The following is a 19,502-nucleotide window of genomic DNA, read 5'->3' on the forward strand; positions in this document are numbered from 1 at the left end:
TCATTCCAGAAAAGCCTTATTTTAGGGCAGTTCCAGAATATATGCCAATGATTACCTTGGTTTCCGCACTGTCTCCAACACTTAGCGTTTTCCTCAGTATGGTGCGCCTTCTGACCCGGAGTAATGAAAAATCGAACAATGTTTTTCCAGCAAAACTCTCTCCATAAATGCCACTCTTCATTCGAAATTCTAACTTCACTTTCTTTCACCCATTTATCTTATATATTCTCTGTAGAATATGATTTCTTTTCCATAAAACTTTTATATAATCCAGATTTAATACCTTTGCCTAATTCTGATTTGTAGGCTTCTATAACTATTTTCACTACTCCATCATTAACAATATCTAAATCTCCCCTTATAATCTCCTTATTAAAATAATGGCTACAAACTGAAAACTTTGTAGCTGATTCTTATCCATTATATTACAAAATGCAGTTATTCCTTTTGTAATCCAAAATTTAAATCTATTATCCAATTTATTTGGTTTAAACTCTGTATCATAGGCGCACCATCTGAGTATCTTTATTGCCTCACCTAAATTATACTCTTTTGTGATCATATTCAATGTCCTTAATTGAAACTTTATCCATGGATTGAATATTTTTTCAGTAATTTTGTCTAAATTTCTATTACCTAATAGTGCCTGAATTGGGGGGCTATTTACAAGGGACAATTCAATATCTTTCCATCTGGCTTGATATTCTGGATTACAGGAATTAATGAGAGGTTTAACCTGAGATGCATAATAATAATCTTTTAAATATGGTAAAGCCATACTCCCTTTATCTTTTGAAAGTTGCAATATTTTGAAACTAATTCTAGATTTTCTCCCCTCCCAAATAAACCTAGAAATCATCTTATCCCATTCTGAAAATTGTTTTGTAGAGAGTTTTACAGGGAGAGCTTGAAATAGAAAGAGTAACCGAGGCAGTAGACTCATTTTTACAGATTCAATTATAATACCAAAATATCTTTTGGTAAATAGACTCCTAAATATCTCATTGAACTTTGGGTCCCACTTAAGGTGGTATTTGCCTTTTAATAAATCAGGAGGGTTGTAATTAAAAGTTAGAATTTGTGTTTTTTGAACATTTAACTTATAGCCTGCCAGCAAGCCAAAGCTATCTAAGAGTTTCATTACTTCTAGAAATGAACTAGTGGGATCTTCCAGATATAATAAAACGTCATCTGCCTACGGTGCTATCTTTTGCTCATTACCTTGTATAGAAATACCTTTTATTTTGTTATTTTGTCGTATCCACTGGGCTTGTGGCTCTATATATAGAGCAAAAAGGAATGGAGATAAAGGGCAGCCTTGTCTAGTCCCTCTTTCTAAAGTTATTCTATCGGATAAATAACCATTTATTTTAATTTGTGCTGTTGGCTATCATATAAAGTTTGAATACCTTTAATAATATTTTCACAAAACCCAAACCTACCTAAAACCCTATAAAGGTATTTCCAACTAACAGAGTCAAAAGCTTTCTCAGCATCTAGGCTCATCAAAGAAGCTTCTAAATTATGTTGCTGAATATGGTTCATGATATGCAATGTGCGTCGAATGTTATCATGGGTTTGTCTATTTTGAATATACCCTGTTTGATCATAGTGTATCAAATGAGGGAGAATCTTTTCAATTCTTTTAGCCAGTATTGCTGTATACATTTTATAATCCACATTAAGGACTGAGATTGGTCTGAACGATCCACAATCCAATCTATCTTTCCCCTCCTTAGGGATAACTGAGATGATAGCCTCTCTCCATGATGGGGGCATTTTCCCATCAATTAATACCGAATTACAAGCAGAAAGAAGATTTGATATCAATTCAGCTCTGAAGGTTTTATACCATTCTGAATTAAAACCATGAGTTCCAGGTGATTTATTAGCTCTGAGGCTCGTAATCACTGAATTCAGTTCTTCTCGTGTTATAGTCGTTTTTAATATATTATTTGGATCTTCCGTAAGAGTTGGTAAACTGAGAGATTCCAGAAAAGTATCCATCTTTTCTTCACTTTCTGAATGGGGTTGTGTATATAATTTTCTGTAAAAATGTGTTAAAGTGTTTTGAATTTCTTCCCATTTATATAATACACCATTACAGTTCTGGTCCCTTATTTTATCTATTGTATTATCGGTCTGTTTTAATTTTCTTGCCAACAGCTTTAGTGATTTTGACCCTGATTCATAATATTTTTGTCAAGTAAATATATATTTTTTTCAATTTCCTGTGTATATAAGACATCTATTTTGTTTCTTTATTTCTTTCATGATTTGTGAATCCTGTTTTTCTTGATGTTTTTTCTCCAACTCTTTTAACTTTATAGTCAGATGATATAATTGTAGTTGCTTTACCTTCTTCTTATGACTACTCAGAGCAATAATTTCCCCCCTTATAACTGCCTTTAATGTATCCCATATCATCTCTGGTCTCACTTCCCCATTATCATTCTCCTCCAAAAATCGTTTTATTTCTTGTTTTATCTGTTCTTTACATTGTGGATTGTTCAACAGACTTGAGTTCATCCTCCATGTTGTATTTTCCCGATTACTTAATCGTATGGACAATGACATAGGAGCATGGTCTGAAAAATTACTTCTACCAATATCACAATCTTGGATCCTATGTCTATCTCTCTTGTGTATAAAAAAAATAATCAATCCTTGAATATTCCAAATGAGGGAAGGAATAGTGAGTGTAATCCCACCCACTTGGATAGAAATCTCTCCAAAGATGTATTATTCCCATTTCCCCCATCAGTACATTAATCTTTTTATACAGTGACTAATCTCTCTGAGAAGGTATATTTGTAGAATCAAGCCTGGGGTTAAGACGCACATTCCAATCATCCCCACAAATCAGTACCCCTTGTGCATTAACCATCAAATCGACCATTTTTTAATAAAAATTAAAATCACTACCAGGTGGAGCATATACATTAAGTAATATTAGTAATTCCCCTTCAATTTTTCCCAATACTAATACATATCTCCCCTCCTTATCTTTAACTTCTGTAAGCAACTCAAATTGAACCTTTTGAGATATCAGTATAGCCACTCCTCTCCTATGGCCAGATTTATATGAGGAGAAATAGATTTTTGAGAAACCCATTCTCCTTAATTTCTCATGTTCCAATACACTCAAATGTGTTTCTTGTAAAAAAGCAATATGAGCCCCTTTCTTCATTTTAGACAAAATCTTACTCCTCTTAAGAGGGTTAAGCACTCCATTAACATTAAATGTAACTATTGTAAGGTCTTGCTTGGACATACTTTATGTAAATGGTAAAACTTTCAAAATCTCTCCCATACAACATATGTTTCATATTGTTAAACATCCTCTTCCTATAATTTTTTTCTAATAATGCACCACAATCAAAAAACACAATAAACAAAGACATTAACCAAACAATCTTAAACAAAACTGTATCCATCTCCGTCTCTTTCAGAGTACTTTCTTCCAACTGTGCGGTTCTTTTCAAACGAACCCTATGTGGGCTTCTCTCCGTTAGGGAAATCCTCCTTCTCCTCTGGAGGAGGGCCCTTAAGTAGGGGGCGGTGGCAAATCCGAACTTATATGATAAAGAGAAAAAAAAAGGAGTGTAACCAGAAAAATAAAAAGTCACCAAGAATCTGTCGTAATCACCAAGTATCTGTCCCGACATGTACAAATTCTCTTAAAACATGGCAGGAAACTTATTTTTTTTAAAAAACCCTTAACTATTAAATCACGACCAACTCACTATCAAATTTCTTCAATCTTGCGAGGGGGGTCTTCTCCTGAAACTCTGTAATTTCTCCTGATATTGCTGTTTTGAGGAATGGTCTTTCCCAGGACCACCCCGTCTTCCAGCCTTCTGACAAGTAAACAGTCGCTTGATGCTGCTGAATGGTATAGGCAGGTGCCGTCTTCGTAAAACACCCGCAACCTCACTGGAAATGGAGTCTGAAATTTAATTTTCGGCGATTTCAGCTCCTTTTTTACTTCAGAATATTCCATACGTTTTTTTAGTACTGTCGGGGGGTAATCATTATCACCCTAAAAGTGTTTGTTATTGTGGAAGAGTTCTTTCTTTTGCCAAGCTTTACGCAACACTAACTCTTTTATCTTGTAGCTTAAAAACGTGGCGACAATGGAGCGCGGTTTGGCGTCAGGGCCTTTAGGTCTCGGCGCTAACGCTCTATGCGGCCTTTCAATTCCCAGTTCCACGTCCTTCGGTAAATCAAGTTCCCCCCTAGCAGATTTTCAAGGAAGGTGACCATGCAGCGACCCTCCGATTCTTCGGGGATTCCGTAAATCCAAATGTTTTCTCTGCGCGATCTTCCTTGCTGGTCTGTTAATTTAGTTTCTAAAGTAATTTGTCGTTGCAAGAGTTTCTTTATCGCAGTTTCTCTTGTTAAGACCCTTGTTTCCACTTCTTCGATTCGTCCCTCTGCTTTATCCAGTCTCTTATTAACCTTGCTCAGCTCCTGTTTAATATCCATAAGCTGCTCTTTATTATCCCATCTGAAGTCTCTAAGTTCGTATAATATTTTCTGAAGACTGGCGTCTGCGCCATCTTGTTCAGAGTCCGTTGAGCTACTTCGACTATGGTCCGAAGTTGCAATTTCGACATTTTCCACGGTCGTTAGTTTTCTCCTGCTTCTCCTGACAGCCCCTTCAGCCATAGTTATTATTTTGTCAAACGTAATGTAGAAAAAAAAAAACTTTTTCAGGGCTTTATTACAAAGTTGCTGGGAGATCCGTATTTATGCTGCCTTTCCCATCCACAGCAGGTCAGCAGCAACATTTTTATTGGATTCTTGCAGATATTTATTTGTTTCAATACAATTCAGTGCAAACAAAACATTTTCAAAAACAGAATTTACAATGTCCTTGGCAATAACAGTGACCCTATTGTTGGGAATCTGAGATTTTGGACTTCTTTTTTCCAAAATGGAGATTTCTGCAGCTTCTGGGAGCAATAATGACTCTTTTGAGTTACTCTCATATAAGTTGTTACCCACAGGGGTGAAATCCCGCTTTGTTTTTCAACGATCTGAGAGACTATCTGTTCAGCAATTTCAATGATTTTGGCTTTAGAGATCCCAAAAGCAATATCACTGTTTGCTCTTTTCATTCCCACACTTGATTCCGAGGAGTGAGACTTTAATTTGAAAGATGGGGAGCTACTGCCATTTGTTCTTTTCTTAGTCACTTTTGCCTCATCTCTCTCATTCTGCAGGGCATCAGGACTCTGAAGAAGGTAGTTCTTCTCCACAGATAGCAGTGTACCTTACCTGTCCATATAAACTCTTCTCAATCACCTTCCTTTCACTAAACAACATTATGATAAAAATTAATGTGTGACATTGTTACTACATGGCCAAAATACTAACTAGATTTTGCAATATTAAACAATGGTGACTAATTAACAATATATAGGCATCTTTTCTAGTGGTAGAACAATTAATCTATTTTAAAGCACATTCCTGTGTAAAAAAGATGGCCTCCTAACCATGATGTTGTGGGAAATCCTACATCCAAGGAGCAGGACACAGTCTTTGTGGATTCAGTTGTTTTATTGAGCTCAATAATAACATCAACGCGCGTTGGGTCTGCCCCGCAGGACAGACGAACCACAAGGGTTTCCCAGCTCTTATATACAGTATGATCTCAGGAAGTTGTTTTGTTTCATAGCTTCATGTGTATTCGTCTTGCCCTTTGATATGTAGCATGAGTTGACCGGTTGGTCCTGTCTGAAGTCCTGTCCTTTGATGGGTAGCTGTAATTGTTGGAGCTGCTTAAGAAATGTTAAAACACCCGACATATTACACAATGTGCCTGAACCAACACTGTAGTGTTGAATACAGATATATATATATATTTTCCATCAATGATATATATATATAAGTGTTTTTCTACTTCAATGATTATGTACGTACTTTTTCAATTTACCTACTGGATGTCTAAAACTTGCTTAGGTTTTTAACTTTAATATGAGAGACTTATAAAATAAAAATCACCACAACAAAATAGGACATTGGAAATTATAAATCTTTAACTTCAAACTGCAACTGTTCCATAACACTTTAGCAAGTATGGTACAATCGTGTTCCTATGTGAAGAAAGATCACTGGTAGTTAACATCATTGTGTTTTCAACAACAACTACTTGGTCAGGCGCAATGTATCTAACCAGTTTCATACTGGGTACTTCATAATTGACACATAACAAATACAGTTAAATTCAGAAAATAAATAATAAGTCTATATTGAAATGTGCAGAAATATGTCATGTTTATGTTTGTACCCTGTTAACTTCATAGAGATTAGACCTTAGAGAATTTAAAGATTCTGTGAAACACGCAGTTTGACCAGAGGATCCCAAACTTTTCCATACAACTGTATGTTGCTGCTGCATCATTCAGGACAAAGCCCAAAATGCGTTTCCAACACATTTGATGACTTAGTGTTACTTAGTTGTTACTGCCCTCTGGTGGTTGTTGATTGAAACATAACATCCATTCAAACACGACCAGACATTTCTCCCACTGTCAATACTTCAGCAAAACTTCACATTTTATACCGGTGCCACAACATGTTGTTAGTTATTATGATAGAAATGTGTTTTAATATGACTAATATATTACTGTTGTAATGCAGTATGATCAGAGTTATACATAAGTACAATACAACAGTTTATTTTTGCGAAGGTTCAGTTAGTGTATTTTGACTGCTGCTCTAGTCATTGTCAATATCAATATTCAAAGTCAATGTTCTAGTCATTACAACAAAGCCAGTCTATGGTAAACTATATCTAGGATTTGGAAAAATGCACATGAGCTAACACGAAAATGTGCACATGTACTGTACTGTTAACAGACTGATTCATGCATTCGCAAAGAGAGAAAAAGCAATTTAACGAACACAGCTGGGGAAGTGAGCTCAAAATAGAAAACAGTTCCTCTTTAAACATTTACACATCACCATACTTAAATGATTAAAATAAAAACTTTCTGTAAGCACTGATGCTTAACATACCACAACTGCAGCATGTAGGACTTACCCATCAGACAGCTGACTGATCAGAGGGACTTCATGAAACCAGTTGGAATCGGTAGTCACCTCTTCAGTGGAGTCAGGTGAAATATGAACTGACCCAAGAGAAAAGAATTATTGTCGCATTAGAATTCTCATGGCATGCATAAAAAAGTGATCAATCCAATTAACATCCAAAAAAGGCAGAAAACATGTATTTATTCATAGATAAAATTAGGATGCTGATTAGGGTTTATTTATCTGTTTACCCATATAATTTAAACAAATTCTACAGTTCTGTAATCAGTAGTAAACCTGAAGGTGTTGTCAACCTGCATCATTCCCTCTGGCCAACAAACTAAAACACATTAAATTGTGAACTAAATCTCAGTTGTATCACCATTGGATCTAGAAGCTTACCCTGTTTTCCAGACTGAAGAATCTCATTAAAATATTGCCTTTTTATTCTGTCTTGCATTTCTCTTTCAAAATCCTTCCTTTCCTGTAAACTCTCATTTAGCTTTTGCTGCTGGAGAGCAACCTTCCTTTTATAGAATTAAAAATGCCTGAGAATGACAGAAAACCTTTCACAAGTGGCTATTCTTTAAAGAAAAAGGAAAGCCTCTCAACAAAAGATGAAAAGGTCCATATCATTGTTGAACATCTTGTATTAAAAAGCACATGTTTTTCCATTACTCTAGTATTTAATGACAAATGAACTAGCTTGCAACCCAACATGTTGCTAGTAGAAAACTTCCCATCCATAAGGTCACAGTTTAATTTAGTATCAGACAGAAGCTGTTGGGCACCACTGAAATTCCAGCTCAAGTAAAAACTACAGGAGACTCCTGGAGTCTGGTCAGAGCTCAGAAGAAAGGCTGGGTCCGACATTACTTGGATGAAAGACTCTGTGTGTAGTTCAGAACCTTGCAGGCTGGGTATAAGAGATTGAAGCAACAATGTCTCTCCTCTAATGCTTAGGTAATGAAGAGGAGAGATCATCAACCACCCTCTTGGATCCTCTTGGGGAGATACCCCTGAGGGATACTTTAGAACAGCCAATTATGCAAAGCAGCATGTCTCTGGGATGTTACTTGGAATTAAAACCCACAACACGCAGAATAAATGGCAGGTGCCCAAGGCTGGAGATAAACCATGGGCTTTGGAGAGTCAGTGCTATAACCAAACACTACCAGAATATGGTTCTTTGGCACCTCTGTAGCATATCTTGGCATAACCACCCTAGAGTAGACACACAATATAAGAGGTGCCAACATACCATGCTCATTGTGGTCACTGAGGATCCAAAAAGTATTAGTTTAGGTTATTAATTTAAACCTATAGGTGGTCATCTTGGAAATACAACAAAATATAGCTGTAAGGTCAGTGTCAGGTCCGGAATTTGCATGAAGAAAAGTTCACCTTAAGAGGATGAATCCAAACATCCCTTACTCCAGTACCTTTTTGTGCCTTCTAGGTCTGGTCTCTTTCTTCAGCTGGGCCTGTCGCACCTCCCTCCGGGCATCTTCCTCTGTCCTCATCTGAAAAGCTCTCTCTCTGATTTTCCACATCTGTAGAGCCGTCAGTGAAAAGGCAAAGCAGATGACAAACAGCAGAAAGCTAGATTGTGTTAAGCACAAAACAGCTACGCTACTAGACATTTATATTTATATATGTCACCTGCTTATAGGTGGTACATTAAATATTTAGGATTCTGTTAGATCATGTGGAGCTGAATCTCTCCCCTTTTTACAATCTAGCAATTGAGGCCTTTGGGCATTTTTCAGCATATTACAGTAGGAGCATTCAGCAGCTGAATGTGGTCTGGGAAGCCAAAAGTAAAAATAACTGGGAAAATAACATACCATACAGCAATGTACAGTGAGAATGTGAAAAAAAAAACAAGAAACATGATTAAGCTGATGTAGAAAACCGATGAGGCTAAATACTATATATTGATAATGCTGATGATTTGAAAGCTGATAAATCAATGAAAGGGGTGAATAAACTATGTGTTTTAAAAGTGAGTTAAGCTATAGAGTGGAATGTGAAATGGAAATCTAATAAGTAAATTGATTCTTAAAATGTAGAGAGCTTTGCAAAAAATATATATTGGTGCTTTTAGAAAGTACATTTCAAGGATGTAACCGCTGACGTACGGGCAGAATTTTAGAAAACAGTGCATCAACAAAGTACGCCTTGTTTAGGTTACTTTAGAAGACAGTGTACCAAAACAATATATGCTGTCTGGGTCATTAGATTAGCTGAAAGTAACTGATAAACTTTGAAAAACAAATCTAGTGGTGCTTCTTCTTTCGTTTTATGATGTAATCTGTTTTGCCTTAGGGAAAGGGGAAGTGTTAGAAGGGACAAAGTGCTGAGCTTTCTCTTACAGCGCAACATCTTATTAAAACCCTGTACTGCTTGTAACAAATTGAGTCTCTGATGCACTTTGCAGAGTGGCAACAGGGCTCCCAATATTGCAATATTGAAATAAAGACCTTACTCAGGTGAGAACTCTCTCTTGTGGCTTCCTTGAAAATTAATATTTCCATGACAATTGTAAGATTCATAAAAGCATATGAAAAGTGTCTGAAGTCCAAGTGTGACGATACAGTAACATGATTCACTAAGGGTATCCACTCTGCAGAAATCTGTTCGGCTGGAAGAGGCGTATACAGTATAAGGTGAGAGAATTTTTTTAATTCGCATTATGCAACATAAATGCTTAATTATTTGTCAGAAAGACAACATCTTTTAAAACAGTTATGCTAGAGATCCTGTTATCTTTTGCTTGCTCCCCAATCATGCTGTATTTACAGAGGTGTCACAGAGTCACTTGCCAGAGTGGATATAAATGTCTCTAATCAGTTTAAGATGCAGAAGGAAACCAGCTATTAAAGATCTCCCATCCAGGTGATGACCAGGAGCAGCCCTGGGTCAAAATAAATCAAACTGTATTCTCATACCTCAGCCTGTCTGCTGTACTGCAGACCTTTCATACGCTGTATTTCACCACTGCATATCTCCTCTGTTTTCGGAGCTCCTGCCTGGTGCCTTCATAAACAACAACAGAAAAGAAAGCTTAATCCACAAGGCAAGGTCAAAATGTCAGACAGCAGCAGAGGAATTTGTGAATGTGGTATTTCCGTAGAGCAAATGCCAGCAGCCATATCACTCTGCAACTCACAACTGGCAGAGCCTGGTCAGTACCTGGATGGGAGACCTCCTGGGGAAAACTAAGGTTGCTGCTGGAAGAGGTGTTAGTGGGACCAGCAGGGGGTGCTCACCCTGTGGTCCATGTGGATCCTAATGCCCCAGTATAGTGACGGGGACACTATACTGTAAACAGGCACCGTCCTTCGGATGAGACGTAAAACCGAGGTCCTGACAGTCTGTGGTCATTAAAAATCCCAGGGGGAAAAGAGTAGGGGTGTAACCCCGGCATCCTGGCCAAATTCCCCATTGGCCCTTACCAGTCATGGCCTCCTAATAATCCCCATCTATGAATTGGCTTCATTACTCTGCTCTCCTCCCCACTGACATCTGATGTGTGGTGATTGTTCTGGTGCACTATGGCTGCCGTCGCATCATCCAGGTGGATGCTGCACATTGGTGGTGGTGGAGGGGAGTCCCCATTACCTTAAAGCGCTTTGAATGGAGTGTCCAGAAAAGCGCTATATAAGTGTAAGTAATTAATTAATAATAATAATAATAATAATAATAATAATATTATTATTATTTTAATACCCTGAATGTATGAAATGAGCACATGCTTGTTTTTAGCCTAGTCCTGCTGACAATCACATTGCTGGTCTGATCACCTGCAGGATACGAGAACTCCGTTTCTATAATATTTTATCTTTGAAGAACTGGCATCTGATTCATTTCCAGTAGTCTCTTTCATTACTTGACTGTCTGTTGGGAACTTAGTCCTGTGTTACTTAGTCCTTAGTCCTGTGTTTATTCTGCAGTCTGGTGAACAACAGGTTGTGAAATTAAGATCTATTTGATTAATTGTCTTTTATCCACCCTTTATCAGAAGGCTACTTATTCCTGTTTAAGGGTTTAGCTGACCAGGAGTCTATTCCAGAATCCCAGAGGTGTAACTCGGCATTAGTAGTATACTTGTCCTCTTGTAGGGTACATACACAAACACACAGGGCGATATAGACATTCCAGTGAACTGAACAAGCATGTGTTGAAGATGGAAGTTGAAGGGAATCACCCAAAGAAAGATTATGTGAAAGCAGGGAGAACACGCAAACCCCCTACATAAGGTGCACACGTCTGGAATCAAATTAAATGACCCCCAAACACGTTCACCAATTTTATTTCTAAAAAGATAACTTTCTGCATTATGATAAATGATGAATGCACCTTCGTGTTTATTAAAATATTATTCTAAATGATTTTTAAAAATGGCGTTATTTTTATGTAAGAACTGTTTCAATCAAACACTAACAAAAAATCAATATTTTAGGAAATGTTGGAAAAGGAAAAGATGGTTGAAAAGTATGGAAGCCCGTTTCCGCCAGGGAGTAAAAAAAACACGCTATGATATCTCAGAATTGCGGCTTAGTATCTCACATTTGCGACTTCGAAATAGCCCATATTTCATTGTCTGTCCTTTTGTTATTGTAACAGATTCGGGTTCTAGGGCTTGTGCCCTCGCCGCTGTCGCAAATGTGAGATATAAAGTCGCAATTCTGAGTTGCTAAGTCGCAATTCTGAGATACCATAGCGCGTTTTTTTTACTCCCTGGCGGGAACGGGCTTCCATACTTTTCAACCATCTTTTCCTTTTCCAACATTTTCCAACACTTCCTAAAATATTGATTTTGTTTAGAAAAAGCCTAGAATGCAAGTGTAATCCTTACTTAAGGGGAGCCGGGTTTTAGAACTGGCTACAGTTGCTCACGGACATAGCGTTGGCTTTATGAACTACAACTCCCATAACGCACTACTCAAGTTTACGTCACAGTCCCTATTCTGCCTGGCTGTGGTGACCTCTAGCGGGTCCCTCTCAGTTCTGGCAGCTTTACCGTTGATCTTGTGCACTCACCGGCGTGCGCAAGAGGAACTCATACACGGCTCCCTTTTTTAAAGTTTATTTCTAAAAAATAGAAGAAAATAAGGTAGGGTTTCCAGAAATACGTACAAGTCAGGTTTACAGCAGGCTGGTAGCAAGAGTCTGACTCCTACCCTCGTACATGTTGTTTTCCCCTGTTTACTATAACACCATTTAAACGCGACACAACATAACAACTCAACTCACTAAGAAATTAACTCACAACACACAGACAGTTTTCATCTAGCGACTTAACACAGTTAGCTAACGAAGTTCAATTTCGTCTCTGATAACCCGCAGAGCCCGAATACACTTTTGATACTCTTAAAACAAATATAAACGAGTAAACCTTAAACCGAAACTATGACATCAGTAAACATAAATTTACAGACCTTTTAAAAAAGCCTTATTACTTCAGATCTTACCTAACAGATTAGAAAGAACCATGGGAGAGAAAGTCAGGCGGACAGCAGGCTGGAAGCGAGGGTCTACGATTCCCGATTCCCGTGCCCAGCTGCACATCACCTGGTTGCACAAGCTTGACTTTTCATTTTCATTACTATATTTTCAGGTTGTGTTTTTCATACCACTACCGAATAAAAAACATATTTTAGAGGAAGATGTCAGCTTGATTAAAAAATATTGCTCCTTAAACCTAGTCCCTTACTGTACTAATTCTGCCACCTACTGGACAAGGTAATAAATAAAACAAGAAGAAAATCATAGAATATAACACCCACATTACAGGCCAGCCAAGTAAAGGGTGTAAGATGACCAGGGGAAGGGTCATTCATAACAGGTATTTTCAGAATGACCTAGTTAAAATACTAGATATGGACCTGAGCAAAATGGCTGCCAAAAAGAATCAGCTGACCCGTATATGGAAAGGGTCTACCCTGAGAAACAATGAGACACAGCTGAGCCGCATCAGGAACCGAAATATAAGTGCCCCAGAGGCAGTGAACAGGGTGGAAGTCGATAAGGTGAATGCGGTTTGGAGGAAGAGAGAAGAAAGAGGTTTATGTTAAAGATTGGACTAAGGAATAATGGACTACTGAAATGAGAAAAGGTTTATGGTTTTTGGATTGCAGATATTGGATAAGGATACATCGCGGATTGGCTTTATTACAGACTTTTGGAACTCGGATCGGAACAGGATTAAGAGAGCGGGTTATGGACTGGATTTGGAAGATAGTTGGAGGAAGAAACGCCACGAAACTCAGGAAAGAAAAGTGTGGTGTGAGTACTTCTCTCATTTGCATAAACGTTCCCCCAGAGGCATCACAAGGGATATCTGAAGGACTGAAAAGTGCACTGATTGTCACATTATCTAAGGTTGTCTTTGTAAATTTGTAGCTATTTTATACGAACCTTTCATCTTTTGTTTTAATTGTAATACAGTGTATTAAAATGCACGATGCTTTGGTTTTGGGAAGAGAAGGAATAGGAGGGAGAGAGGTAAGAAGGGAAAGCAAACAAAAGAATAGTCCAGAATAGGCTGTAGGCTGTAGAAAAAATTAGAATAGAATATGACGTATTCCAAGGAGAAGTCGGGGAAAAATAAGACCTTAAAAAGAAATCAGCCTATCGCTGTTTGCTGGGAGAATGGATGAATCCTGTCTAATGCTCAGCTGACACCCTGTTAAAAGCAATAAAAGACAATGTTAGTCCTCCGTGGTTAACCTACATTTATGCTGTTGCTTTAAAACAGATAACAATAGAAGAAGTGAATGACATGGCGGAGAATATAGTGGCGTGGGTGGGAGTGTCCATTATCAGAGTGCTGCTCCCAGCCATCTCCCTGTACGATGAAAAGAGGAGATGGAGAAGAGTCTCCTAATCACCTGCTGCAGATCTAATCACCTTGCCTCTGAATTGTGGATGGTGTTTTTGAATGTGTCAACTCTCCCTTGTCAGCAAATAAGCCAAGAAGAAAGAATTCCCACCCCAAAGACTGTGCGTCTTGGTCAATCTGCAGACTCAGAGACTGACAGTGAGATTTTACAGGTTATCTGTAAAAGCTTGAACCACTTTCACTGGATGTATTGAGTCAGTGTCAGTCTACAGTCTCCATATTAAATGAGATGTAAAGTCTCAAATTGCACTTAATGAGTATGTTTTCTTTAGTGTTTTAATGAGACTTTCTGGTAACAGAATGGATGTAGTGTTTTTTGCAATGGAATGCACAGCAGCACTGTTACAGAAGGGTATACAAAAGGTAAAATGTACTGTAATATTGTGGTAAAATAGTTGATAGGTGACTGGATATGATTCAAAATTACAGTGGTTTCCAGTAGTAAAATTAGTGTTAAAAGGAAAGAATTCTCTGAAGGTTTTAATCCATCCATTTTCTAACTGCATTACCCAATACAGGGTTGCAGGGGAGCCAGAGTCATGATTTACCCTGAACTGGACCCCAGTCCATCACAGCGCACACTCACACCAGGGACAATTTTCACAAAAGCCAAATACCTGAAGACAACCCAAGCAAACACATGTAGAACCTACAAACCCCAGGTCTGAGGATGAACTCATGGCCCCAGTGCTCTGAGACAGCACCACTGTGCCACTTTTTTTATGCTACTATATTCCAGTTAAATACCAGTGTTTACTGTTGCTTATTTTAGCCTGGAAGAGATACATTATGATTATTTGATACTGGCAAATATTCTTGTAGCGCAAGGAAAGCGGTGCAAACATATTTCCACTAGGGGGAACAGTAGGCTTTTGGACTAAACTGTCCTGCTTTGCCAACACTGTATATTTATGGTATATAAATTAATTATTTCTAGATAATCACTTCAGGAACTCACTTTATCCCCTGACCAGTAGTCACTGTAAATATAATCTGTCTTTTATTATTTCCCAAAACAATTCAATATTTCCCACTGTACTGCATACAGTATTTAGCCTCTAGAATTTAATTTGCTCAATGTTAGTCTTGAAGCATGTAGTTAGTACTGTGTAGGTACTATCATTTAACAGCATTCATGAGATACATTCAAATAGAATATTAATTCCATATATTCAATTGAATCTTTCAAAGAGAACAACCATTTCCCTGCGAAATTAGGCTTTTCTCTGTCACTTCTCAGGTGGCTCTGACAATCAGCTGCCGTTAAATTGTGGCTGTTGGCATCTGTTTCAATGGAGTTTCTACTCCCTCTTTAAGTGTGATATTAGAAATACATTTTTTTTTTGCTCAAAAACTGCTTTTTACAAATTAAAGATATGGCTTTAAACTAATATGACGTTTTGGGAACCTGTTTTTTCTCTCTTCTCTCTTCAGCATGGAATAAACCTATTGTTCCTTTACAGACTACGCATGCTGACGCAGCTACCCACCTGCACTACTATAAATGAATATAGCATACAATGGCATCTAATTATAACAACATATACTTGGGAATTTTTAAAGAATCGTTTGTTTTTAATCCACAGCATAATATTACATTATGAAAGACAGTTTTGTGCAGAAAAAAAGCACCTTTACATTTTCCTTTATTTATTTAAAAAGTAAGAGCTTTTTTTTAAATGGTAAGAATGGTAAATTGTGCCATGTGAAGTTCATTTTTCAGTTTCCACTGTCTACATTCCCGGGCACAGCTTATATGTGGGTTAATATTTACCTATCGGATTAGCAAAGGTTAAAATAAAACAATTGAAACAGGATGAGGAAATGTGCACACACTCCTCTGACATACTCATGAGAGAGAGTCTTTCCCCGCTTGACATGCTTTGAGCTTATAAAGAGAGATCACCCACTGGAGAAGAACACGACTGTGAGTGACATCACTGTGAGGTCACAGGTAAGTACATTGAGCAGGTCAGTAAATCAAGACTTCAAGGGGAAATTCAATCCTACCCGACATTAGAGACATGCCTACTTTTGCAAGTGCCAGCTTGATAATGGTTTAAGTTCCTCAGATATTTTTTAACTTCAGCTAGGTGTATGGCCTTTGACTTAAAAATCAGTAAATCATTAAGGAATGCTGGAAGGTTTATTAGACTTAAGATATTCTTACCGGATCGAAACACCAGCACGGCACTGTAACCTTATTCTTTATAAAAATGTGAACATAAACTCTCTCTTTTAAACTGTACAGGCCTATTACAAAGCCAGTCGAAGTGGACAGCTCCACAGAGTAAACAGTCATACTGTATAATCCAATGCTTCAAGTTGATCAAAAATGTAGTAACTGTACTGTATATGAAGATGTGGTGATTGTTTTTATTTACCTTTATGACTATTATTTAACCTTATCCACCTGTTCTGAAAAGAATGATTGTGTTCCAGAGTACTTATTCTCGGTAGTCATAAAGGTAAGACAATGCATATTGAAAACATATTTTATTTTCTTAAATGTAGCACAAAAGGGACAACAGTGAACACTAAATCCCTGATCCACCCCTCTTCATATTATACTCACTGGATATATATGGCATACAGTATATATGGGGAAACAGCCAAGTCCTGTCAGCTGCAAGTGGGCAGGGATGTTTTTGGTAACATTTGGTAGAAAACAGACCTTTTGCTCTTTGAGTAAGCAAAACATGCAGCTATCTGGAACCCGATTCTGTGATTTTTTTAAGGAGCATATTTGTGATTTTAAAAGTGGGGCTTAGTTTCTGATCATTAATATTCATGTTTTGTTTAGGTAAGATGACGGTCACTATCATTGTTGCTGTGTTGAGAGAGGTTAATGTTACAAATTACTGCCAGAATTACTTCAGTATACAAACTACCAAGAACAGAAAAACGCAAGAGAGGTTACAGACACAAGTGGGTTGCTCAAGTGACTGTATTCATTAGGTTGCTAGTAGCTAGTAGTTTACTGATGAATCATCTGAAAGTGTCTCTTGTACTGTAGGAATCCCAGGAACAGGTTTATCCCTAGAACAAATCTGACAGCTTGTCCCAGAGACAGTTCACCCTGTCAATGCATGACATCATCCTGGCGCCCAAAAGCTGACGCCAAACAAATAGCAGGTTTAAGTGAAATTGAGTCAGAAGGAAGTCCCTACCTTCTGGGTCCAGCGAATGCACACACGCTACATACTCCTGCATGGCCTGTTCTTTGCTCATGTCCCCAAGCTGCTTCCAGGCCTGCCTGCAACATCACAGCACAATGTGTAACCCATCAGCAGCCTTGCAGAGCCCAGCTGGTAGAAACTCGTAACCACTTTTCAGTAGGGCAAATGTTTTGTTTTCTATTTTTAATACAGTTCGGCAAGGAGACTGTCAATACTAGAACTCAGCTTCTCGGGTATGTAATTTAGTCATAGTCTATCCCATAAGTTGACTGACAGATCTTACTTGCCTAGGATGTTATTTAGCCTTTAACAACTGAAACCCTACTTACAGTCCCTGGTCTGTTGGGTTTCTTACAATCACTGTAAAAGTTCGCACATTTACCTTTCTTTTTTCTGGACAACACTGAAACCTATATTTAGTGTGGGTTTTGTGGACTCGCAAAGATTTGTCTCTTGCCTCGTGTAACTTAAAATGACTTTGTGCACAATACTTTAGCTATCGCTTACTGAAAAGAATACATATTCAACAACTGAAAAGGTATCAATGAGAAGAAGCAAACTTTAAGAATATGATTAGCTAGTCATCATGTGAACACAGGATAACAATGGCTGTTTCAAACAGCAAATCCACTGGAATTTAACTGTATTTAACTGTATTCCTATTTTAAATTCACAGTGGCAATATGCTCACTGTGTGGAAAATGATTCAATTTATTTTTTAAATGTACCTGATATGATATATATAGATATATTTTATTACCCTGTTCATTTATGCCTACTGCTTATTTCTAAATTTTGCATATAAATAATGTATAAAACTCAGTATATGTGGCCAGTAGGTTTGTCAGTAATACAAAATATTTGGAGAATACCAGGAGAAATAAAGTCACAGGTCCAATGTAGCCCAAGGAGGTACTGTAGATGGATTATGCTTATAATCACAATGTAGTTCTACAATTATCTAAGAAGACAGTTTCCAATTTAACCCGTTTAACTGTAATTCATTCTAACTTACCATTTCCTTTGTCCTTCAAAGTCAATGGACCCTGGTTTTGCTGTTACATGTTCCAACTTTGACCTGAAAAGTCAAACCAGATAGAATGTGTCTAGCCGAGCCGGGTCGGTACCTGAACCTGTAGCAGAGTCGGGGGAAGACGATGGAGAGCGAGACGCCATATTGGAGTATGTCTATAAATATAAATGTTATGATCGTAGTTTGAATTTCTCTAATAATCTAAATCGATCTCCAGGGAGACAAATTATATTAAAATTACTCTCTCCTGCAGACAGTATCAAGATGCTGGCTAACCGTTTCGGGACTTGTTCCTCACCGCGGTCCGTTTACCGTTCGCTCCCCTAAGCGGTCCGAATGGAAACCAAAAAGAGACTAGATAAGTTCCTGGTCCATACAGTATATATATATACACACAGTACAGATGGAAAAAAGAAACGCAACACTTTCTGGAATGAGAATACTATAGTTATAGCTTATGTACTTTCACAAAAAGTTGGCAATTTGTTTTAAGCCCTCTGACCAGGAATACAGCTTGTGCAGTGAGGCATTGCAACTTGCCAATCACACGAAAGTTCATTAGGTGCACTTGTTGGTGCACAGTAGAACGTTGATAGTTCATCTGGCTTGCCTGGTTTTTCAGTAGCCAATTCATTCATGTATCTAGTCTAACCCTTTCCTCAAGGACGTCAGGATATCGGCGTCCACATCGCAGTTGGTATGTTTCTTCCAGGCCCCAAACCCTTTGAATAAAAATATCCATTTCCCTGTTTGGTAGATTATTTAAACCTTTTATATATTTTTTTTAAATCCAAATAGTTTCCCCTAGTTCATGCTGCACTACTAAATCTTATGAAGTGCACTTCTGTAGGTCAGTAGCTTTGAGGATTTTGAATACTTACAGTAAATCAGGTCTTGCTATAACTATGAATAGAATTATGAAGGCTAAAACTCTTTTATTTTTTTAATGGTGTAGTACACCAATAAGATATTTAAAGACAACATTAAAATTAACCAACCATTTTCTGATTTAGTTGAAAAGTGTCTGGTCATGGATGTGGTAGTGTTCTCACCTATTTATATAACACAACATTATAAAAAAAACATTAATGCAATTATTTTTATTTCAGAAACAGTAGATCAGCTAGGCAAATGAGGTTCCCATCATTAGAACTCTTTTTTGAGTTTTCATTGCAAGGAGTTTCCCCTCCATGTGAAACATGTTTGATGATGGCAGATGGATTATTACAGAAAGGCTCTGGATAAAGCAGTCGACAACTTCGACAGCAAATATGTTTTTTTTGGCATCTTCCTGAATTTGGAATTACAGGGATCCCTGGAAACACAGAGTGGTTTGACATGT

General features: G+C 37.7%; 1 protein-coding gene and 1 long non-coding RNA gene across 3 annotated transcripts in view; one reads left to right on the forward strand and one right to left on the reverse strand.

Moving 5' to 3' along the window:
- The window catches only part of LOC148652233 (acyl-CoA-binding domain-containing protein 6-like), a 259,679-nt gene extending 241,430 nt beyond the window's left edge, over positions 1-18,249 (reverse strand). The window contains exons 1-2 of the mRNA XM_088597568.1: positions 18,143-18,249; positions 17,119-17,204 (exon numbers count right to left, since the gene is read on the reverse strand). The gene's annotated coding sequence lies outside the window, so the exon portion shown is untranslated. The remainder of the gene's footprint in view (positions 1-17,118; positions 17,205-18,142) is intronic.
- LOC148652245 (uncharacterized) lies at positions 10,558-14,197 on the forward strand. 2 transcript variants are annotated; one of them, XR_015925035.1, is made up of 3 exons: positions 10,558-10,710; positions 13,185-13,332; positions 13,805-14,197. It is a non-coding gene; the product is annotated as an uncharacterized LOC148652245 (long non-coding RNA). The 2 variants fall into 2 exon arrangements; XR_015925034.1 differs by lacking the exon at positions 10,558-10,710 and having other exon boundaries at positions 12,761-13,332.
- Positions 18,250-19,502: the final 1,253 nt, after the last annotated feature.

This window comes from Lepisosteus platostomus, chromosome 11, assembly GCF_059453375.1.
Source record: "Lepisosteus platostomus isolate fLepPlt1 chromosome 11, fLepPlt1.hap1, whole genome shotgun sequence".
Lineage (NCBI taxonomy): Eukaryota > Metazoa > Chordata > Actinopteri > Semionotiformes > Lepisosteidae > Lepisosteus > Lepisosteus platostomus.